This window comes from Chlorocebus sabaeus, chromosome 2 (assembly GCF_047675955.1).
Source record: "Chlorocebus sabaeus isolate Y175 chromosome 2, mChlSab1.0.hap1, whole genome shotgun sequence".
Taxonomy (NCBI): Eukaryota; Metazoa; Chordata; class Mammalia; order Primates; family Cercopithecidae; genus Chlorocebus; species Chlorocebus sabaeus.
The window spans coordinates 39,917,990-39,941,200 of record NC_132905.1 but is presented as its reverse complement, the minus strand read 5'-3'; the positions used below and the strand labels follow the sequence as shown (position 1 = coordinate 39,941,200).

General features: G+C 46.2%; 1 protein-coding gene and 1 long non-coding RNA gene across 13 annotated transcripts in view; one reads left to right on the top strand and one right to left on the bottom strand.

Annotated features, from left to right (window-relative positions):
• Positions 1–13,429, bottom strand: part of RALY (RALY heterogeneous nuclear ribonucleoprotein) — an 86,912-nt gene extending 73,483 nt beyond the window's left edge. For 7 of the 12 annotated variants that reach the window (XM_037982856.2, XM_008021226.3, XM_037982861.2 and 4 more), the window contains exon 1: positions 12,924–13,427. The gene's annotated coding sequence lies outside the window, so the exon portion shown is untranslated. Of the gene's footprint in view, positions 1–12,923 lie in introns of all 12 variants that reach the window. The other 5 variants (XM_073008058.1, XM_073008047.1, XM_073008065.1 and 2 more) reach the window with 2 other exon arrangements.
• Positions 13,430–13,509: 80 nt separating this feature from the next.
• On the top strand, positions 13,510–14,484 carry LOC119618587 (uncharacterized). Its single transcript, XR_005234973.2, has 2 exons — positions 13,510–14,016; positions 14,119–14,484. It is a non-coding gene; the product is annotated as an uncharacterized lncRNA (long non-coding RNA).
• The last annotated feature ends 8,727 nt before the right edge of the window (positions 14,485–23,211 follow it).

Below are 23,211 nucleotides of genomic sequence, written 5' to 3'. Positions count from 1 at the left end.
CTTGCAGTGAGCTGAGATCACGCCACTGCACTCCAGCCTGGGTGACAGAGTGAGACCCCATCTCAAAAAAAAAAAAAAAAAAAAAAGAGATATTGTCCTTAACCAACAATTGACAGGAAATACAGAGGACAAAGAAACACAGAAAACACACCATAGGAATGCAATGAGCAAAATCCAGAACATGGAAAAATCTATAGAAAAAAACACCCAGCTTCTTCAACAAATAAACGGGGGATAACTACAGTCATGCATCACTTAGCAACGGGGATACATTCTGAGAAATGCATCATTAGGCGATTTCGTCCTTGTGCAAACACCAGTGTGCACTTACACAGTCCTGGGTGGCACAGCCTACTGCACACCTCGACTACATAGTATATGCTGTATAGAGTTGCTCCTAGGCTACAAACCTATACAGCATATTACTGTGTAGGCAACTGTAACACAATGGTAAGTATTTGTGCACCTAAAACATACAATGGGTACAGTTAAAAAAAAAAAAAGATATTACAATCATATTAGACCACTGTCATATCTGCGGCCCATCACTGACTGAAACATCTCTATGCAAAGTGTGACTATAGTAGGGACCATATAAATTAAATGAGACTTAAAAGACTTAAGAACTATGTGTGGACTTTATATGAATCTTGAATCAAACTATCAAAATAAGGTTGTGACATTTACAAAACAATTGAACATTTGAACATAATCATGTGGATTTTTATTTTATTAAGGTACTGGTAAACTTTATAAAGATGGTAATGGCATTACAATTGTTTTTAGAAGTCATCTTTTAGAGACACACTGTGAAATATTTAAGGACAAAATATGATAGCTGAGATTTTCTTCAAAGCACAGAATGGAAAAAAGTAGGTAGGGGTATAAATGAAACAAGACTGACCATGAACTGCTAACTGTTGAAGTCACGTGATGGATAAATCATATTTTATTAACCTATTCAACTTTCTATATATTTGAAATTTTCCATATTAAAAATAAAGAGGAATTAGTTAGGTTTCAATCCTAGCAACTCCATCTATCAGCAGCGTGACTACAGCATCTTTTTTTTTTTTTTTTTCTGAGACAGAGTCTCGCTCCGTCGCCCCAGGCTGGAGTGCAGTGGTGTGATCTCGGCTCACTGCAAGCTCCGCCTCCCGGGTTCACGCCATTCTCCTGCCTCAGCCTCCCAAGTAGCTGGGACTACAGGCGCCCACCACCATGCCCAGCTAATTTTTTGTATTTTTAGTAGAAATGGGGTTTCACCATGGTCTCGATCTCCTGACCTCGTGATCCACCTGCCTCAGCCTCCCGAAGTGCTGGGATTACAGGTGTGAGCCACCACGCCCAGCCAACCACGGCATATCTCTTAACCTCCCTGTGTCTCGATTCCCTATCTGTATGATCACGATCAACACAACCTACTTCTTAGGTTTGAGGTGACAATTAAATAATATTTTATATACATAAAAGGCTTCACACATAGTAACCTTCAGTAAATACTAGCTGTATTAGTATAAACACAAGGTACTAAGTACGGTATCTCAACATAGTGGACACCCAATTAATATCACTAATATGCAAGGCTGCGCTAACATTTAAAACCCAGGTCAGATTTTTTTTTTTTTTTTTTTTTTGAGACACAGTCTCTCACTCTGTCTCCGGGCTGCAGTGCAGTGGCACGATCTCAGCTCACTACAACCTCCACCTCCCTGGTTCAAGTGATTCTCCTGTCTCGGCCTCCTGAGTAGCTGGGATTACAGGCAGGCACCACCACGCCCAGCTAATTTTGGTATTTTTAGTAGAGACAGGGTTTCACCATGTTGGCCAGGATGGTCTCGATCTCCTTACCTCATGATCTGCCTGCCTCGGCCTCCCAAAGTGTTGGGATTACAGGCTGTGAGCCACTGTGCCCGGCCCATCAGATTTTTAAATCAACTAACTACTCAACTAGTCTCCTCGACAGGGGGCCTAGAAATTCTCTAGTGAAAGTCCCTAGTGGCAGCTCTAGCACCCTGTCTATCTTGACAAACACCCCATGACCTGACACAGGATCAGAAGCTGACTAATGTTTAACATGAAAGTGCTGTTCTCTGGAAGCAGGCAGGGCCACCTTATTTTCCCCAACCAAGTAATTTAAGGTACATTTTCTAATATTTGCTGACAGAACAAAGAAGAAAGGCTCTAAGACATGATCAATGTTCATGCCAACCTTCAAAGTGATTTGGTAAAACTACACAAAAAAAACACCCAGCTAGGGTCCAATGGCAGGATAAAAGCTGACAAAGAAATGGCAATTTTTTCCCTGAGCAAATATACAAGTAATAGATGAGCTCTGAGAGACTAAGTTCTGTAGGTTTCAGTATTCCCTTCCCTCCCCAACCATCTTAAGAAGAAAAACTCTCTTCTGATATACTTCAAGTATGACTGTTTACTGGATTAATTTCCTTCCTGAAATGATGTAATTATAAGCAAAGAGATCATTCTCATCCTTTCATCCAGTTTAAATACAAACTGGCTTCATAACGACATGACCTTGCTCTGCTCTGAGAGGCTATGAGAAGGTATCACTCATCTCCAAAGTGTGGGACACTTCCACCACCTGCTCATTAGCAGAAATATGGATGCTACTCAGTCTAGTCATTCATCTGTGCCTCTACTCAAGTTGTCCCCATTGCACAGAATGTTCTCTATCTCTGCAGCCTAATCACCTGTGAACATTCTTTCTGGAAAAGGGGGGAAGGGAAGCACATCAGTTGAGGAAAAGATACCTGGGTGTTGCTTCTAAATAGTATGGGAGATACGGTACAGACATGGCAATACTGGTATTTCATAATCTATAAGTACAACCAGACAGAATATTAGAAATTAAAATGGTCCTGGACAACAGATGGTCATTATCCTTATCCTGCAAGGTCCAGCACAAATACTCACTGGTCCACAAATGTTCCTTGGGAACTCCCCGTCTGCCCCTCCTCCATGTACAAAGGAAGCAATCTCTTCCCCTTCTCCCAATCACTGTACCCCTTTATGGTACTTGCTATGTGAGAATTCATATTATGGTTCTTAAAATTCATATCTATACTAAACAGAATGGCTTCAAATGAAAAAGACAGATAATCCCAAGTGTTTACAAGGACACAGAACAACAGCAATTTTCTCATCGCTAACCATGTAATCTGGCAGGCCTTTTAAAACTGTGGCGTATTTACTAAGGTTAAACATATGCCTAACCTAGGACTTAGAGTATGAGGTTAGAGAACACTCACTCACTGTTCCCACTACACAGTTCACCTTTAGTCTTTTGCTTCATCATTGCCCCTGTCCAAATGCTTTCATCACACCTTTTCCCAATCCCAGAGACCAGCTGAGATCACTCTCCCTGCTCCCTACAAAGAGATCGATCTCCCCTCCTATGGAAAATCCTGCCGCTTACCTTTCACCTCTGACAAATGACTAATGGATTCTTCACATATAAATTGTCTCGTGATTTTACAACTTTCTAATTTGCTCCTCACAATAATATTGTGAGGAAGGCAAGATATGGAGTATTAACCCCACTTCATAGATGAGAAAATGGAACTTCAGAGTGAGAGATGACATCTCCAGTTTACACAGCCTTATTACTCCAGACCCCACAGGCAATGCTAAATTGTTGGAAGAAATAGGGAGCACAACACAGCATCCCAAGTAACATTTCTCTCTGAATGGTAGGAAAGAGGGAAGAGCCCTTCAAAACCAGGAGAGCCTCAATGTGCCCACCATTTCCATTTGCTAGGGCTCGTTGCTGCAAAGTGTTCAAAGGCGGCTGGCAGAGGCAGTGGCAATGGGCTTCACAAACTACAATATAATCACAATTATTAAATCACAGACTGATCGAATGCCAGAAACCACACCTCAGATAATTCCACTTGCATACAAAACAGAGCAATTTTATTTCAAAATAGAGCGTAATAAAACTTAAAATAATTCAGTATGAAACTTAATTTTCTTCATTTCTTCATAAGAAGCAAAACAATACCAAATCTTCCTGAAGCCAGCCAGAGAACTGTTTGGGTGTCCAGATGCAGGTATCTGGCCACCCAAACCTGAAGGGCAATGTTGTCCCCTACTCTAACATTCCTGACTTTACACACTGGGTGTTGGACACCTTAGCAACGGAGGATAAATATCTGTAAAAAACAGAAGGGAGAGAAGCGAATGCCAAAAAAAAAAAAAAAAAAAAAAGTCTACACACTGAAAGTCAGATTATCAAACTGGTCTCCTTGTCTACTGACGTAGCCATCAATTATGTTATTTTCCGTTTGAACTCTCAATCCAAATATATGAGCCAGGGCAGCAGGCTGGATTTGAATTACTTCTCTGTCTTCCTCTCAAGACTCAAAGTAATTTGTGGACAGGAATTATGTCTTGTTGGTTTTTATGTTCTCCACAAGGAGAACACATAGGAGGTACTCCAAATTCCTGGAACGAATGGTTGAGATTAGGGATGGAAGGCTGTTGGACTCCCAAGCATAAATAATCATGCCACAGCAACTAAGTAACTTCCTCTGAACCCTAATTTTAGGAAGGGTTGATTTTAATTGGTGTAAGAATCAATTTAGGGTGAATCTTTAAAAGTCTGAAGAGAAGTTATTCTTGTGTCCAACTGAGTCACGCACAGCCCTCATTATTACATTGGCAGCAACACCATTCCTCAGTACCACCTTACAGGTATCCGCAAGAACAAAATTCCAAAGCCTTAAATTCATGTTCTGGATAAGAAGGAAATAACATGGCCGGGCGCGGTGGCTCACACCTGTAATCCCAACACCTTGGGAGGCACAGGCGGGCGGATCACGAGGTCAGGAGATCCAGACCATCCTGGCAAACACTGTGAAACCCCGTCTCTACTAAAAATACAAAAAATTAGCCAGGCGTGGTGGCAGGCGCCTACAGTCCCAGCCACTCGGGAGGCTAAGGCAGGAGAATGGCGTGAACCCGGGAGGTGGAGCTTGCAGTGAGCCGAGATCATGCCACTGCACTCCAGCCTGGGCAACAGAGCAAGACTCTGTCTCAAAAAAAAAAAAAAAAAAAAGGAAACATTTGACTTCTCAGTATAGTGTGGTCACATTCACAAAGAAAACCCAGATCTAGATAAATGAAGTTACGGAAATGACCCTTTTAAATCTACTGCTGGGCTTGCTTTCACTAACACAAAAAATTTCAAAGGGAACTAGACAAAGAGATCAACAGACACCATGTAAACAGTACCATTAACTAAGCTTATTAAAATCCTTAATAAAATAAACAGGAGACAGCTAAATACCAGATAAATGTTTCTGGAATGAAGAAAATCTGGCCAATAACATGAAGCTTCTAAACCCGGCATTCTAAAAGAGAATATTTACTTGAAATAAAGCAGTGAGTCTTACCTTGACAAACAGAACTATTCTGTCTCTACAGATGGCACTTCAAGAGGCAGGTAACCTCAGTGGGGTATATACTCCATAAGCTAAAGCTCTTAAGAAATGCAAGTTTCTGGTCTAGTGTTTTTCCATTACTACCACTGTGTGAGAATCTTAAAGTGTTTTTTTTTCCTTTATTATGTGACTTTAAAGTTTGCTACATATTTAAATGTAATTTTTTTATAGTCTTAGACTCCAAGTTTGTCCCATGAGGCTACAGCTCCAAGTTTATAATGGAACTCAGCATACAATTTGACAAATTCATCTCACAAGCAATTTTTCAGCAAGCTGTCCACTCTAAAAAGCAATATCCATCTGTTTATATACTGAAAGGTATCATCTGTGAACCCAGAATTTAACCCTCTGATATCCTCTCAATACTTAAGCAAAGTCCTTTCTCCTTCCAGAGATAAATTCTCAAGCCACTTCCACAAAACGGTAAAAAGGTAGAAATATCACTTAAGATTATCTAGTCCAATTCCCTTGTTTCACAGACAGGAAGACAAAGATCCCAGAGAGTATTAGATACCTACAATTAACATGGGTTTGGCAAGCATCAAAAGCCCACTGACGGCTGTTTTCCCCAGTCAAACTCACTGGTGTGTTGGGAAGATAGCCAGATTTGCACTTTAGTTAGTAGAGCACTCCCTAGGAAACTCAAGTATGTACCCTCTAGGAAACCCAAGTATTCAGCCACAACCCCCTATCCCAACCCCAGAATAAACAACAGGGGGCAGTGGATGTCTTAAATGGTTCTTCTGGAGCTGGAGACTAGAGCCCAGGGACAATATCCCATCTTTCCCTTCCTTCCTCCCAGGAGGTACAGGACACTGATTACCATGAAAGCCATTATGAAATGACAGAAGACATTAACACTGAGAAAATTAAGGCAAGGCTGTGGAAACAAAAGATGATAAACATTAATACTTGGCCCGATACCTGCTTCTACTTATTCATTCGAAGAGAGGGGAGAAGTGAGAGAGAGAGGGACCTCCAACCCTTTTTCTGTCCCTACCTCCCCACCCCCACTCTTTGGACCTTTACAGAATTTCAGGGACTCCCCAGATGATTTTATGAGGAAACAAGGCTATAAAAAGGGCCTTAGTCCAGCCCACACACTGACCAAACGATATTCAGGCTAGTGACTAGATTTCCTATTTATTCCACTGCACGCTGTCTCTATTCCTAAGCGTCTGTGAGCTGCATCCTGAGCACAGGTCTGAAACTATCCTTACAGTATTCAGGGGGAAGTTGCAGGACAAGCAAGTTAACGGCTGTCATTTTCTCCCTTCCAGCTATACATTTTATGCATGAGGCCAAAACTGAATTAAGACCAAGACACTCAAGTGAAAACCTTGCTATCTCCACCCCCATTCCCCCCTCACCAATGCCAAACTAAGAAGGGGAAGAGGAAGAAAGAAAACACCTCTCCTAGAGATATATTATCTAAACCACCACCTAGAATCCTAAAATGTAATTGCTAGAAGGGACCTTGTGGGTCATCTAGTCATTATTTGGATGAATAAACCTAGACACTTGCCACCTGAGAAAAAGACTGGTGCACACCCAGTGGGGTCTCCTGACTCCTATCCCTAATAAAAACCCTTCCGGGTCCCTCTCCATCCTGTCCTACCCTGCCCTGCCCCATCCACCCTCTCCCCAGGACACTGCTGCATCCAAGCTACTGAGATTTCTGCCCTTCTGGATTATGAGCTCCTTAGGATAAGTTTTACTCATCTTTGTTTTCCCAGTGCCTAGCAGAGAGTAAGCAGAGAAGTGGCTTCGACTTAGAGAGGAATACACTAATATATGAAAAGAAAAGTTCCAAAGGACGTAGCCTGGAGAAAATGTAAACTTTTCTTGGCTTAACGTAAGTAGTTTCCAGGCTGTGCCATGCCCGGATGTCTAGGATTGAATATCTCCTCTCTTCCTAAACTAATGTTCGCATCATCCAGTTTAGCCAGGAACATGACCAGTTGTGCCATACTCTCACTCTCTCCCTTTCAGACCTGACACAAAGAACTGGAATCCATAACTAGAGGTAAGCGAAAGCATATGTAAGGAGACCCTGCATAAGAAACCCTACCCTCTCCTTTACGTGCTCCTCCTTCTCCTGTGTCCCCACCTCAATAAACAGCACCCATTTACAAAACTGCACCAGGTAGAAACCAGATGTCATCCTGATTCCTTCCTTACCCTCCACACCAATAATCTGTGTCTCATGACTCAATTCCACCTTTTTTCTTTTTTTTTTGAGACAGAGTCTCACACCCAGGGCTGGACTGCAGTGGTTCGATATCAGCTCATTGCAACCTCCAGTTCCCAGGCCCAAGTGATTCTCCTGCCTCAGCTTCCCACATAGGTGGGATTACAGGTGCCACCACCACACCCAGCTAATTTTTTTCTGTATTTTTAGTAGAGACGGGGTTTCACCATGTTGGCCAGGCTAGTCTCAAACTCCTGACCTCAGGTGATCCACCCACTTTGGCCTCCCAAAGTGCTGGGACTACAAACGTGAGCCACCAGGCCCAGCAATTCCATCTTTTCTCTACACACACTCTTGCACATGCTCTTCCACCACCTTCATTTGAAACATCATCACCTCTTGCCAACCCCCTAACTGGCCTCTCTGCCCACAGTGCTCTAGCTCTCCAGTCCACTCCTGAACAGGCAGAAAGAGATATCCTTCCACAATGTACATTGAATCATGGCCCCCTCACCTCGGGATGAAGTCCAAACTCCTCAACACAGGCAAGAAGGCCCTTTCCTGACTTGGCTTCTGCTCTGCCTACCTTGAAAGTCTCCTGTCTGGCCACATCCACCCACCTCAAGCATTATGCTCCACCCAATAATCCTGAGAAATTTGTTTAGCTTTCTTAGCCCGTTTCTTCAACTACACAATGGGAATAATAATAGTACTTACTTTCAGGATGGTTATGGGAAGAAATAAGTTAATACAAATTAAATTCTTAGAATAGTACATAATGGATATGGTAAATGGCCAAAAGTCTTAACCTATTATCACCATTTCTGAACTTGCTGTTCCTTCTACCTAGAACAGTCTTATCTCTGCCTCCTCCCTGACTCCCCAGATCTCTTCTTTTCCTGGCTTATGTCTGTTCTTCTCCTGAGGACTAGGCTTAACCAACTTCTCCTCCAAAGAAGCCTTTCCTGACCTTCCAGTGCTGGGTTAGGCATCATTTTTCTGTGCTCTCCTGGTACCTGTCCCTGTCACAACACTTTTCACACTGCCTGTTTCCTTGCCTGTCTTTCCCACTAGGCTATATGAACTCAAATCCCTAAGCGTAGTACCAGGTCTGACAGATGCTTACTAATTGTTCAGCGAATGAAAAACTTTCCAAAAATGAGGTATCCAATGAAAGACAGTCTCAACAAGTAACCAATTCAAATATCAGCCAGGCAGCTGGTCTAAATGACTATAAGGACCCTCAACTACAAGATTCTATCCAATAAATTCAACACATTGACCTCATGGGTCACATTTGTTTTAACTTTAATATGTAGGCAATGTTTGGGCCATCAGATTTTTAAGGAGAGTGTGACATGACCAGACACATGATCATGTGTTTGTTACCCTGTTACCCATCTCTGAGACACCACCTCTCCCAACCCCCAGTTGTTATCAGGACAAAATTCCAACCATCTTCATAAACATAAAAAGCCCACTCCCCTAAATACACCAACACAGAAGACGGTCAAAAGGACATTTTGACACGCTATATGCAGCATCTAACTTCATCTTAACCAACTGCAAGCAGTGATGATCCATAAACATCCTCTAAGAACCCAAAAGCTAATCCCTCCTGTGTGTCTTTATGGAAAGAGGGGGAGAAAGAGGGAACATTTCATAAAGGTGATCTACTTAATCATCCTGAGTAGTTTTGATCCAAGGTGCTGCCACTGCACTGTTATTCCTGATAACTGCAGCCCCATATCCCCAAACCCTAGACTGTCAGAAAGGCAGCTGCAAACGAGGTGAGGGTGGAAAGTTATCGAGGTTCTATTTTAAGGGTGTAATAGCTTGGTGTGGTGGCTCACGCCTGTAATCCCAGCACTTTGGAAGGCCAAGACAGGGGGATCCCCTGAGGTTCAGGAGTTCGAAGCCAGCCTAGCTAACATGGTAAAACCCCATCTCTATTAAAAATACAAAAATTACCCAGGCGTGGTGGTGCAAGCCTGTAGTTCCAGCTACTCGGGAAGCTGAGGCAAGAGAATCCCTTGAACCCAGCAGGTTGAGGTTGCAGGGAGCCAAGATCGTGCCACCGCAATCCAGCCTGGGCGACGAAGTGAGACTCCGTCTCCAAAAACACAGGGTATAAGGTCTCTTCTGCAGATACTGAGGGAGCCAGCAGAGATTCAAAACAGGCTTCGGTGATAAGCGAGCTCAACCAAAGGGGGAGAGAAGTAGGTCTTACTCAGAGATACAACCAGGCCTGGGTTCCTGCTCTGGAGCTGCATGCCACATCTCTGCTACAGGCGAGGATTAATATTTTGCATTTACAATGCACGCTGAGACTAAAGAAGACATTAAGTGTGCCAGCTTTGCAGTCACAAAAGGACAAATATTGCATGATTCCACTTACATGAGGTTCCTAGAGTAGTCAAATTCATAGAAAGTAGAATGATAGTTTTCAGGAGGCTGGAGGGAGGAGGGAATGGGGAGTTAATTTAATGGGTACAGAATTTCAGCTGGGGAAGATAATGGACAGTGATGATGGTTGCATAACCATGTGAATGTACTTAATGTCACATAACGTATACTTTGAAATGGTTAAATGGTTAATTTTATGTTATATATATTTTACCACAATTTTTTTTTAAAAAAAGCATGCCAGTTTTAAGGTTATACTGTCTGCAGTCTGAATACTGCCTTGGCCACTTACCAGTTACATGACCCTGAGGCAGGTAATGTAACCTCTCTAAGCCTGTTTCTTCTATAAAACAGGGATAATAATAGTACTTAATTCACAGGTTGCTCTGAAAATTAAGTAATATAGTCCATAAAGTCCTCAGTCCATTGGCCGGTGGCACACGTTAAGTACTTAATAAGTTTAGCTATTACTACTGCCACTATAAAGCACTTTCAAAGCCATTTTTTAAATAATCCCCACAACAATCCTATGAGAGTTTACATATAAGGAAACTGAGGCTCAGAGAGCCACAGTGAGTGGCTCAGTTTATGATGCCAGATCAAATCCTCTGCTCCAGAGAGGTGTCTTGTCCTCACTACTTACTCATTCTGTCATCTAAGGCAAGTGCTATGCTATGTCTCCATTCCCTCACAGTAAAAGAGACATAAACCAAGCTCTACAAACTCCCTCACAGAAATGGATTAGAAATTAAACCACATAATGGCTATGGAAGAGTATATAAGCCATAAACACATAAAACCGAAGTGGTGACTTGTGAGAACTAGTACACCTGTGCTTAAACCTGGCCTCCTCTTAATATTAACCATAAGGCACAGAAAGTGGTGGGGACTATAAAACTTCCTTGGGGTTTCCAATTACTCAGGATTCCTGACCTTAAGACCTGAATAAGTGGTTTCGTGCCCTTTTTAATAAGTGGCTGGCTCAAGCCTGTAATCCCAGCACTTTGGGAGGCCGAGACGAGCGGATCACGAGGTCAGGAGATCGAGACCATCCTGGCTAACACGGTGAAATCCCGTCTCTACAAAAAAAAAAAAAAATACAAGAGGTGGCAAGGTATGGGAGAAATAAAAATATTACTGGATTAGGAGGAAGAAGACTGGGAATTTCAGTTCTCACTCTGACAAGGCAGTCTGAATTCAGACAACTTACTTCCCCTTTCCAAGGTTCAGTTAGCAGGGAAGCAGGGAAAGGCAGGTATGGAAAAACGTGGACCAGATGGTCGGTAAGACCCCTTTCAACTCCTATAAAGGACTCCTAAATCCAGAATCCTGGCCAGGCACCACAGACCTACCAGACTCCAAAGAACTAATGTGAACATCAAGAGACTCCTCAAGACCTGGCCCAGAAACTCCCTTGCCTGATTTTTAGACACTCTCTCAAACCGGATCACATTGAAAAACTGGAACATTTGCCAAAGTTAATTTTAGTTCACTTTAACCACTTTGGGCCTTATCTGAAAATAGGAGAAATATTTATTTGAAAGCAGATGACTTGAGCGATTCCCCCTAACCCCCATCAAACTAGGATTGATAAATCTAAACATAGAGAACCTGCAAGGTCTGAGAGGAGGAACACGCCACACAAAAACTAAAGGGTGGATCCCACCGTTTACAGTCTCAAAGCTTCCTTAAGCCAAAATCCCCGGGAATTTGAGTTGTGTTTGAGTCCTGGAGTCTGCATCCATCAACTTCTAATTGTCGCAATACCAGCAAGGAATTCATCCAAACCTTTTCCTTTGGAGCTATGGTAACCCCAGAATGGAATTTCATCCATAGTATAGTGGACAACGGCCCAGAAGTCAGGGAAAACCCAGAGTTATGTCCCTAATTAAATGGTGTGACCCAAGGCTAGGTAAAAATGCCCTTTACACTAAGAGATGATATATGCTCACACCAGGAAATATTAATAAATAACAGGTACTGGCACCGCTCCTTTGCACTTCTGTGGCTACTGTGACTCGGAGAAAATTACTTGACCCCTCTGCGCCTTGATTTCTGCTTCTGTAAATGAGCATAAACCAGAAGGCCGTTGTGAGCATTAAACGAAATAAGGCTTGGGAAGTTCCTGGGTGAAGTCTCATTAAATGCTCCCTGTTGGTGTTAACCACTTCTTTCACATATTAGTTCCCTCCCTGAATCCATGAACACCCCGCGAGGCGGGTTTCCCTTTCCCCCATGTCACCGAGAGGCAAACTAAGGCTCGGCCGCCAAGGGGGCTGAGGAAAACGCGGATACGGCCCCAGTTCGAGGGCCCGTTGTTGTTTCTCTCCGAGCCCAAGGCGTGCAAACAGCCCAGAAGAGGCGGGAGCCGAGGCAGGACCAGCTCTGCGCGCCTCCGGGAGCCCGTAGACCCAGCCTGGGTAGAAGAGCCGGAAGCAGCCGCGGCCGGGCCCGCCCGAGGCCTCCCCGGAGCAGCCTCCGTTCCCCTCCCTCCGCCCCTCGTCGGGCGGGGCGGGGCACGAGCACAAAAGACTCCAACTTCCAAGCGGGCGCGGGCCCACCCAGCCAACTACTGGCCCAGACTTGGCCCGCGGGAAAGGAGCAGGCAGGGAACGCCAGGGCGGCCGGGAGCGGGACCGGGCGCTAAGGGCTGGGGCCGGCGACCCGGGGCGGCGGGTCCCAGTGGGAGAAAGGAGCGGCGGACGGGGCCTAGAGTTACTCGGGCTCCCGGGAACTCCCCGAAGGGCAGAAATAAGAGTTTCTAAATATAGGCAGCGGCCTGCCTGAAGAAGTGAGTGAACGGAAAGGCACAAAGCACACACCCTCCCCGCACCCCCAAGGAGACGCCCGCAGCCCCCACTCACCCGCGCCGAGAGGTCTGGAGGAAGCCGCGCGGCTGGGAAGGAGGCGGTACTGTCGCACTCGGGGACGTAAGGGAGGGAGGAAAAGGGCAGCTGCGGCGGGAGGAGGCTGGGCACACGCGGGGCAGTCGTCGTCGTCGTCGTCGTCGTCGTCGTCGCCGCCGCCGCCGCCGCTACCGCCCCCTCAGCTTCTCCGGGTTCCGCTGCCCCGCGCCCGCGCCGCTTGCGCGCCTCGCCGCACTGACAGCGGCGCGAGCCCCGCAGCCGCGAGCCCTGCCCTCGGCCGGCACCACTGAGGCGCGCGGGGGTGGGGGCACCCGGAGCGGCTCCCCGCTGCTCAGCCCCCCCCGCCGCTCCGGCCCTGGTCCCGGGCTCTCCCCCTTCTCTCTGTCTCCCCGGAAGGACACGGTGACACAAGAACTAGGAGTCTGCAGCCCCGCCCAGAAACAGCTCGGCTTCTCAAGCGCATGGGCTCTCCCCACCCTCTCAGCCTGGCTTTGGAAAGGTCCAGAGCTTCGGCGGGGACAGGAGAAAGGCGGGGCCGGGGCGGGGCCTGAAAGGGAGGAGGGACTGAGACGCGGCTTGGGGAGGCGGGGCTGGGGCGGGAAGAGAGAGTCGCTTGCACAGGTTTGGAGCCGAAGTAGGGGCGGAGCTAAGAGTGTGATGAGGCCCTGGGAAGAGGGTCGCCGGACAGGCAGGGAAGGCCGTGAAGGCGATGGAGAGCTGGGAGCCAGGACAGTGCTTGAAAGGAGATGCTGTGGGCGGGGCTAAATGGAGAACCGCCCAGAGAGCGGAGCCACGGACGGAGGGAGGCGGGGCTGAAGAGAAGCCTAGAGTGGGAGGAAGATAGAAGCGGGCCTGAAGGAGACGGGCCCGGAAGCAGGGAGGGGAGGAGGGGCCCCAGGGGTGCCTACTCTGGGCGGGTGCCGGAAGGAGGCGTGCCCCAAGGAAGGACTGAGGGGTGGTGCTTGAGGTGCGCGGGGCCTGGAGATGGCGCTGAAACCTGCAGGCCGCGGGCGGTGCAGGAGGGATCCGGAAGAGACGAGGCAGGAAGAAACTCCTGGTCCTTTCGCTTTCAAGGGACGTGGCACTTAGGGTGAGGATCGCTCTTCGCTGCCTAATCTGGGACTGGGCGAAGAGGCCGCGCTGAGGGTGATGTCCGAAAAAGATGCAGGAGATGTTTTATAACTTGATCCAGGTGCTAGTCCTCCCTCCTACACATTTCTCCTGTCGGGATCTCTCACGAATCGTGTTCCAGCCTCCAGTGAACCAGTCTTCCTAACGAGAGCACAAGAGGCCCGTTGTCCTTCATTCTTCAGCTATGGACTTCCCTGAAAGTTGAGAACTGACCATATTCTCGATGCCTGCTCTGACCTGTGATTTCACGACTCACGTCGCTTCCCCAGAACCTGCTTGACAGACAGGATTCCTGAGAATGGAGCAGAATTTGAATTCAGTCCTGGCTTTGCCATACCAGCAGTTATAATTGCCCTTCTGTTGTTTGATGACTCCCTGCCCTGCTTCAAAAGGAAGAGAAATCAAATTAAAGAGTTGACGACCCTGAGCGCAAGGCCTCGGACGTTATTCCCTAAACTCTGCTTTAATATCACCTCCTCAAAAGAAATCTTCCCTGAACACCTTATCTCGAGATGTTCTCTAGTTTATCTTCTTGTTGTGTCATTTATTTGTCTATTCATTGTGTGTTTTTTGAGATGGAGTCTCGCTCTGTTGCCTAGGCTGGAGTGCAGTGGCACGATCTCGGCTCTCTGCAACCTCTGCCTCCTGGGTTCAAAGCGATTCTTGTGCCTCAGCCTCCCAAGTAGCTGGAATACAGGCGTGTACCACCATGCCCGGCTAATTTTTGTATTTTTAGTGGATACGGGTTTTCACCATATTGGCTAAGCTGGGCTCTAACTCCTGACCTCAGGGGATCCGCCTTGGCCTCCCAAAGTGCTGAGATTACAGGCGTGAGCTACCTCACACCCTGCCATGTTTGTACAGTTTTTGAGACACGGTCTTATTCTGTTGCCCAGGCTGGAGTGCAGTGGCATGATCAAGACTCACTGCGGCCTCGACCTCCCAAACTCAATCCTCCCACCTCAGCCTCCCTAGTAGCTGGAACTACAGGCATGTGCTATCACTCTGGGCTGTTCACTATATTGTCCAAGCTGGTCTTGAACTTCTGAGCTGAAGTGATCCTCCTGCCTTGGCCTTACAGGCGTGAGCCTCCACATCCAGCAGAAGGGAGACATTTCTAAGGAAATATGCTGGCAACACTAGCTAACACTTAGTGAGAATTTACTAATTGCCATGCAGTCTGCTAAGTGCTTTTCAAGCATATTTAATTCCCACAACACCCCTCTGTGGTAGGTACTGTTCTTACCCCATTGTACAGCTGAGGAAACTGTGGCACAAAGAGGTTAACTTTCCCAAGGTCACACAGCTGATGATGGAGTCCAACTTTGGGTCCTGCATGCTGAATTACTATATTATCCTACTCCCTAATTATTAAGGACCTAGGGTCGTTAGTCCAATAAAGGTGAAGAATAAAGATGCCACATTCTTTTGCTTTCTGAATAGTGTGGCATAGGATATGACGCCTACCTAGAGTTGCAGCAGATTTTTTTTTTATTTTTAGCCATCATGAGGGAAGCCAGCCAGAAGACAAAACCATCACACGGAGGAGGGCAAGACAGAAAACATTACAGAAAAAAATGAACCAGAGACTGGTGCAGCCATTCCTGAAGCTTGACCCAGCTCTGGACCTTAACATGAACAAATATATTTTTATAGTAATTTGAGTTGTGATTTTTATAACCTGCAGCCATAATTTCCTAACTAAAACAGATGAGTACAGTTCAACAGGTGGAGATAATAAATGATAAAGCGTCAAGATTGGAAGAATATAATGTAATTTGGTTTGACTGCATTTTTAATCCCCTTAGTAATCCTACAAGGTTAGTTCTGTTTTTTTCCCCCATTTCACAGATGAGGAAATGTGATATGGCCAATGTAGGGCTACACAGGAGGCTGAAGCAGGAGAATTGCTTGAACCCGGGAGGCGGAGGTTGCAGCGAGCCAAGATCACACCACTTCACTCCAGCCTCGGTAACAGAGTGAGACTCTGCCTCAAAAACAAAACAAAACAAAAGTTATCCTGCTTTCTCTTGGAATCCATAAAATCATGAACTATTTATAATTGGAAAGTTCCTCCAAGACACCTCATCTAGGGGTTTTCAAACTTCTCAAGCTGTCCACCTTTCTTACGCAAGACCTTTCACAGAAAGGCAAGGCATGAAACAGATGAGGGAGAGGAGGTGGCTTTGCTTGAAGTAGGGGAGAGGAACCCAGAGTCCTTCCTGCTAGACCTCCCCACCCCAGCCACAGGCCACCCTTCTTAAGCAGTGATCCCTCCACAAAATCCCAGGGTGTTACAGAATACAGTTTAAGAATCACTGTTCTTTCCCAGGTCCTGTTTTATAGATAGGGAAATGGAGGCTCAGAAAGGCATAGATATTTACTTAATGGTTCTGGAGGAAGTCAGTGGCAGGAAGGGATACCTGCCTCACAGGACAATTCACTTTCCAGTGGGAATAGCACTATCTCCTTCCTGCTCTGCATTTGAGGATAAACCCTGTCTTGGCTCCTCCCTGACTGGGGTGAGAAGTAGCCCTCCTGGAATTGCCTCAAAGCCTCTGGTTATCACCAGTGTTCTCGGTTGCAAATTACGAAACATAAATAAACTCAGGCTAACAGATGCAGCAAATGAATTTATCAGGAAGGAATGGGGAGCTCCCAGAACTGATGGGAGGGCTGGAGAACCAGGCCCAGAAAATGCACAGAAGTGGTGAGCGCAGAGGCTTCAATGTTGCCAGGACTCTGACTCTCCTCCCAGTCCTTTATCTCTTCTCACCTCTGTATGTGAGTTTTTCTCCTCAAGGCTAGGCACCTGGCTGCAGCAGCACTCACCACTCACAACTCTCACCTGCTCCACCGGAGAGAGACTGAGGGTTTCTGCTTCTGGTATGAAGGACAAAATTTTAGGGAAAAACTTTGGTTGGTCCAACATGGGTAAGACCCCGTCCCTGTACCAATCATCTATGGCTGGAAAACCAGGTGCTGTGACTGGCCCAACTTAAGCTAGGTGCCACTCTCTAACCAATCACTGTGAATAGGGAAGTGGGATGTACAGGGAGATGGCAGCCCCATCGGAACCGTATGGTCAGAGAAAGATGCATTTCCCAAAAGATGGAGTTCATGGTCTCGGGCAGATTGAATAATAGATTTTTACTACACCCGCCCCAGAGTCACCCCCAACCAATACATTACTTACTGCCCAACTCTCATCATTCCTTCTCTGCTCAAAACCCTTCAATGGGCTGGGCACAGTGGCTCATGCCTGTAATCCCAGCACTTTGGGAGGCCGAGGTGGGGGGATTACTTGAGATCAGGAGTTCAAGACTAGCCTGAGCAACATGGTGAAACCCCATCTCTACTAAAAATATAAAAATTAACCAGGCGTGGTGAAGGGCACCTGTAATCCCAGCTACTCAGGAGGCTGAGGTGGAATAATCACTTGAACCTGGGAGGTGGAGGTTGCAGTGAGCCGAGATCATGCCACTGCATTCCAGCCTGAGAGACAGAGACTCTGTCTCAAAAACAGAAAAACAAAACAAAATAACCTTCAATGGCCTCCCACTGCCATGTCATCGGCATGGATCAAAAACTCAAATGTCATGCCGGGCACAGTGGCTCATGCCTGAAATCCCAGAATTCTGGGAGGCTGAGGCAGGAGGATTACTTGAACCCTGGAGTTTGAGACCAGCTTGGGCAACGTAGTGAGACCGTGTCTCTACAAAAAAAAAAAAAACTAGCCAGCATGGTAGCATGTGCCTGTACTTCCAGCTACTTGGGAGGCTGAGGCCAGAGGATCACTTGAGCCCAGGAGGCCAAGGCTACAGTGAGACATGCTCACACCACTGCACTCCAGCCTAGGCAACAGAGTGAGACCCTTCTCAAAACAAATAAACAACAACAATAGCAAACCCTCAAGTGTCTACAGGGACTAGAAAGATTAGGCATGAGACAACAGGGAGTGGAGAGCACTGTCATGAACTGGAGGATGTGTGTTGCATACTGTTCCTAGAATGCAGGTGCTGAGATGTAGGATTCTTCAAGAGAGCCCCCAAATCTGGATTTTCATATAAAATCTCCCAATTTCTAAATGTTGGCTCAACTATTTTTAAAAACCTTGTGCAAGCCAAATGAATTATGTCTGCAGGCCAATTACTGTAGGCTGTGGTCTAAAAATGGGCAATCTCTGACCTTTATAGGATAAAGCCTATAATCACACACCCACCTTTGGGGTCTATTATCTATTACTACATAAGAAATCACCCCAAAACTGTAGTGACTTAAAACAACAATGATTTGTTACTTCTCACAATTTTATGGAATGACCAGGTGGTTCTTCTGCTCCATGTGGTGTTGGCTGGGAAAAGCTTCCTCCTGTCTCCACCTCCACATGTTCTATTTCCTTTTCAAGCCCAAGTGCCAATGGTGCCTCCACCCTGAAGCCTGCCTCATCTCCTGTGCCACACACATTGCCACTGGCCGAGTCTAAATGAGATACCGTGCTCGCCAAGCTTTCTTGCTCTTTATGTATAAGTATTAGAGCATGCATCTAGCTCACCTAGAGAACGGAAGTCTACCTTGTCCATCTTTATATCCTCCTGGCACAGTCACACAGGAAAGCCCCATGAGTGCTGTCAGATTGGATTGAACTGAACTGACTCTTGGACATATTTAGTCCAACTTGCCCATTGTGCATATGGAGAAATGAAGTCTGGAGAGGGGAGTTCACACATCATATACACTGAAAGCTGCCCATCAAAAGAGTTGCAGAACCAGGATTACGGCCCTTGCATCTTGACTGCCAGTTGATGCAGGTTAAACTCTGTGTTTAATCCTTGTTGATATGGATGTCTGGGACTTGAATAGAAGACATTTCTCGTTTCAGATGCATCCACTAGCAGGTCTTAGCCAGGAGCCAGTCCATTGCAAGTATATATTGCAAGTAATTGATGACATTGGAGCCAGAAATCGAATGAACCAGGCCCAGTTCAGTCAACTTACTGGACAAACTCCTCAAGCACTCTAAGCCCCAATTTCCTCCTCTGTAAAGTGGGCATAAATTACATTTACCTTGAGGGTTGCTGTGAAAGCTAGAAATAATATATGTATTGTCCCCTGACACACAGTAGGTGCTCAAGAAATAGTAAGCTCTTCTAATAATTGTTATTGGTGACAAAGAGGATGAAAGAACAAATGCTCTGACTTCTCAAAGGAGGGAGAATCATCCCTGAGGATTGTGTCTTGGAGAACATAAATCCATATTTTCTCTTTCCTGAACAAATTCCCTTTGGGAGGGCACAAAGGGAACAACTTCCCTTCTTAGGAAGGAAGGGAGGAAGGGAAGGAAGGATGGAAAACAAGAGGGAGGAAGAGTTGGCAGGTTATGACTATCTCTCCCTCTCCCTGAGGCTTGCTCTGTTACACCCACCCCAAACTCTGGTCCATCCCATTTCCATGCTGAGATCAGGCCACACACAGAAGTGGTGGGGCCGGACCACCACTTTGAACCATCCCTGGGAATCCCCAGGACACCGGATAGCAGACTTGGAGCGTACAGTTCCCACCCGCTGCGATTGATCACTAGGGAGCTCAAGGTTATGGAGGAAGCTCTCATAAGTCAATACAAGATTGTGTGTCTCTCATTTCTCCCTGGTTCAGCCCTCAGAGCCCTTGTCCCTGCTCTCTGCCTTGCCACTAGGTCTTCACATTAGTGTTTTATCAAACAAAAGACAGGCTGACATCTTTAAAGTATGGTCTTTATAAAGTAGGGAGCAAATCATTCTGCACCTTCCCTCCCAATACCTCCCTCACTGGTGCCTTCAAGCCTTCGAACAAGAGGGGACACATCTCCCCACTTCCCAGTGACCTTCCTCCATCCCTCATTGCATCCATGAGTGACACCACTGAGATCAGATGCAATGATGTTAATTGAAATTGACATTAAGGGCTCACTTGCTCAAGCAGAAGCACATTAGAAGAAATATAAACGAGGAAGACATTGGGTCTGTGACATTTGTTCTAATGAGAAAAACCATCTAGAGCATCTTGTTCAAAGAGGATTGAGTGCCCAGGAAACAACAGATACATGAGGCCTTCCACCCCCACCCCACCCCCCAATACTTAGAAGTGTCACACATACTTGAAGAGACTTTTCTTTTTTTTTTTTTTTTTTTTTTTTGAGACGGAGTCTCACTCTGTCGCCCAGGCTGGAGTGCAGTGGCCGATCTCAGCTCACTGCAAGCTCCGCCTCCCGGGTTCACGCCATTCTCCTGCCTCAGCCTCCCGAGTAGCTGGGACTACAGGCGCCCGCCACCGCGCCCGGCTAGTTTTTTGTATTTTTTAGTAGAGATGGGGTTTCACCATGTTAGCCAGGATGGTCTCGATCTCCTGACCTCGTGATCCGCCCGTCTCGGCCTCCCAAAGTGCTAGGATTACAGGCTTGAGCCACCGCGCCCGGCCCTTGAAGAGACTTTTCAATCATCCTTGCTTCAATCATGATTCTCCAGGTACATTTCACCCAGCACCTTCCCCTTCATGTTCTTCATCTGTTTCTCCAAATCTACTTCTCCATATTATTTTAAGAGTTTGTGGCCAGATGTTTGTAACATGTGGTCCCAGATGTTCTTATTTGCTATACTTCAGGAATTCTTGACTAGGTGGCCCAAGGACTTCTCAGCTTTGGATCCAATAAGGGGAACCTAAGACTAAAAGAATCCCATCTGGAGTAGAGAGGAAGATACCCAATTACCCAGTTTTTTGTTGTTGTTTGTTTTCTGAGACAGAGTCTCTCTCTGTTTCCCAGGCTGGAGTGCTGTGGCGCGATCATAGCTCACTGCAGCATTGAACCCCTGGGCTAAGCAGTCCTCCTGCCTCAGCCTCCTGAGTAGCTGGGACTATAGGCATGTACCACCATGCCCAGCTAATTTTTTTTAAAAATGTTTTTGTAAAGATAGGGTTTCACTATGTTGCAAAGGCTGGTCTTGAATTCCTGGGCTCAAGAGATCTTCCCACCTCAGCCTCCCAAAGTGCTGGGATTACAGGCACGAGCCACCACATCTAGCCCAAGTTTCTGCGTAAAGAACATGAAGGTTTTCCTTAGATCATGCTTTAAATGGCACATCATGTCTTTATGGTTATTAGTGGGTAGTTGCAAGTTATAGATACTATTTTTGTCTATGCTGTATCATTTCCCAATATTCTTAATAGCATCTGACTTTTAAAAAAAATTTTTTTTGAGACAGGGTCTTCCTTTGTCACCCAGGATGGAGTGCAGTGCTGTAATCATGGTTCACTGCAGCCTCAACTTCCCGGACTCAGGTGATCCTCCCACCTCAGCCTCCAGAGTAGCTGAGACCACAGGTTGCGCCACCATGCCCAGCTAATTTTTGTATTTTTGCGTACAGACAGGGTTTCACCATGTTCCCCAGGCTGGTCCCTAACTTGTAAGCTTAAGCAATCTGTCCATCCCAGACTCCCTGTAAGTGCTTAGATTATAGGCATGAGCCACTGTGCCTGGCCAGCATCTGATTTTTCTGTGAGCCTCTACTCCTATTCTTGGTCCAGGCCATAAAGAGTATGGAAACTAAAGTCTGACTGCCTAGATTTGGATCCTGGCTCTGCCATTGACCAGCTGTGTGAACCTGGAAAAATTCCTTAACCTCTCTGTGCCTCATATAAGAAATGTGGAGAATAGTATCTACCTCATGGAGTTATTGGATTATATGAGTTAATTCAGATAAAATGTTTAAAAGAGTGACTGGCACATAGTAAACACCCCCAAATGTCATCTAGTATTCATATTATTACTATTAATTCAGAAGGGGCTGACTTCATTCCCTGCGGCCCTGGTGATGGCACCTGACCTAGGCCTGGCCAGTCAGGACATTCTGTCCCCCTGCCCACCATGGAATCCTTCTCCACACGTGGACAGTCATACTAATCATTTGGATTGGCACTGAGGGCTGTGACCTAATGTGAACTCTGAAAGCCTGGTCATGCTGGGCCAAAGCTGCAAAGTAAAGGTAAACATCAAATCTGGGCTGGTTCATCAGGAGAGAACATTCTGAGCAGGAAGATTTGGGGACTATCAAGTTTCACCTTGCAGGTGAAGGCCTACTCTGCCTACTCTAGCCATTAGTTAAACCCCAATGAAATGATTGCAGTAGACTGTTAATTTGGTGGCTTCCAGTGAACCATGCTTCTGGCATTTGTACTCTTATGTAGTCCCCTCCCACATTGACTATGGACTTTGCCATGTTGATGCAGGGCAGGGAAGCCCCAAAATTGGGGCTTAACCCGGGAAGGTTCATCCAGGAAAGAATTCAAGGGCAAACAGGTGGTGTTAGATGGCAATTTTTTTTTTTTTTTTTTTTTTTTTTTTGAGACGGAATCTTACTCTGTCACCAGGCTGGAGTGCAGTGGCACAATCTCTGCTCACTGCAATCTCTAACTCCCTGGTTCAAGTGATTCTCCTGCCTCAGCCTCCCGAATAACTGGGATTAGAGGCAAGCACCACCACACCCAGCTAATTTTTGAATTTTAGTAGAGATGGGGTTTCACCATGTTGGTCAGGATGGTCTCTATCTCCTGACCTCATGATTCACCTGCCTCGGACTCCCAAAGTGCTGGGATTACAGGCGTGAGCCACCGCACCAGGCCTAGATGGCAACTTTTATTGGAGTGGCAGTGTACAACAGCAGCAGAGGTACTGCTCCTTGCGGAACAGGACTACCCCACAGGCAGCATGCCCAGAGTAGCAGCTCAGGGGTAGTTCTGTCGTCATATTTATACCCACTTTTAATTATCTGCAAATTAAGGTGCCAGTTATTCAGAATTTTCTGGACAAAGGATGGTACTTCCAGGCCATTGCCATGGAAAGGGGTGGTAACTTTCAGGTGTTGCCATCACAGTGGTAAACTGACATGGCATTGCTGGGTATGTCTTATGGAGAGGTGCTTTCACTGCTTCCCTGTTCAGCTAGTCTTCAATCTGGTCCAGAGTTTGAGCCCCACCTCTGGAGTTGAGTCCTGCCTTCTACCTCAATGTGACAAATTTAGGCCAATGGGATATCAGCAGCTGTGATGCAAACAGAGACTTAGGAAATGCCTGCACACTGGGGTTTGTCCTCTTGGAATGCTCATTCTTGGGAGCCCTGAAC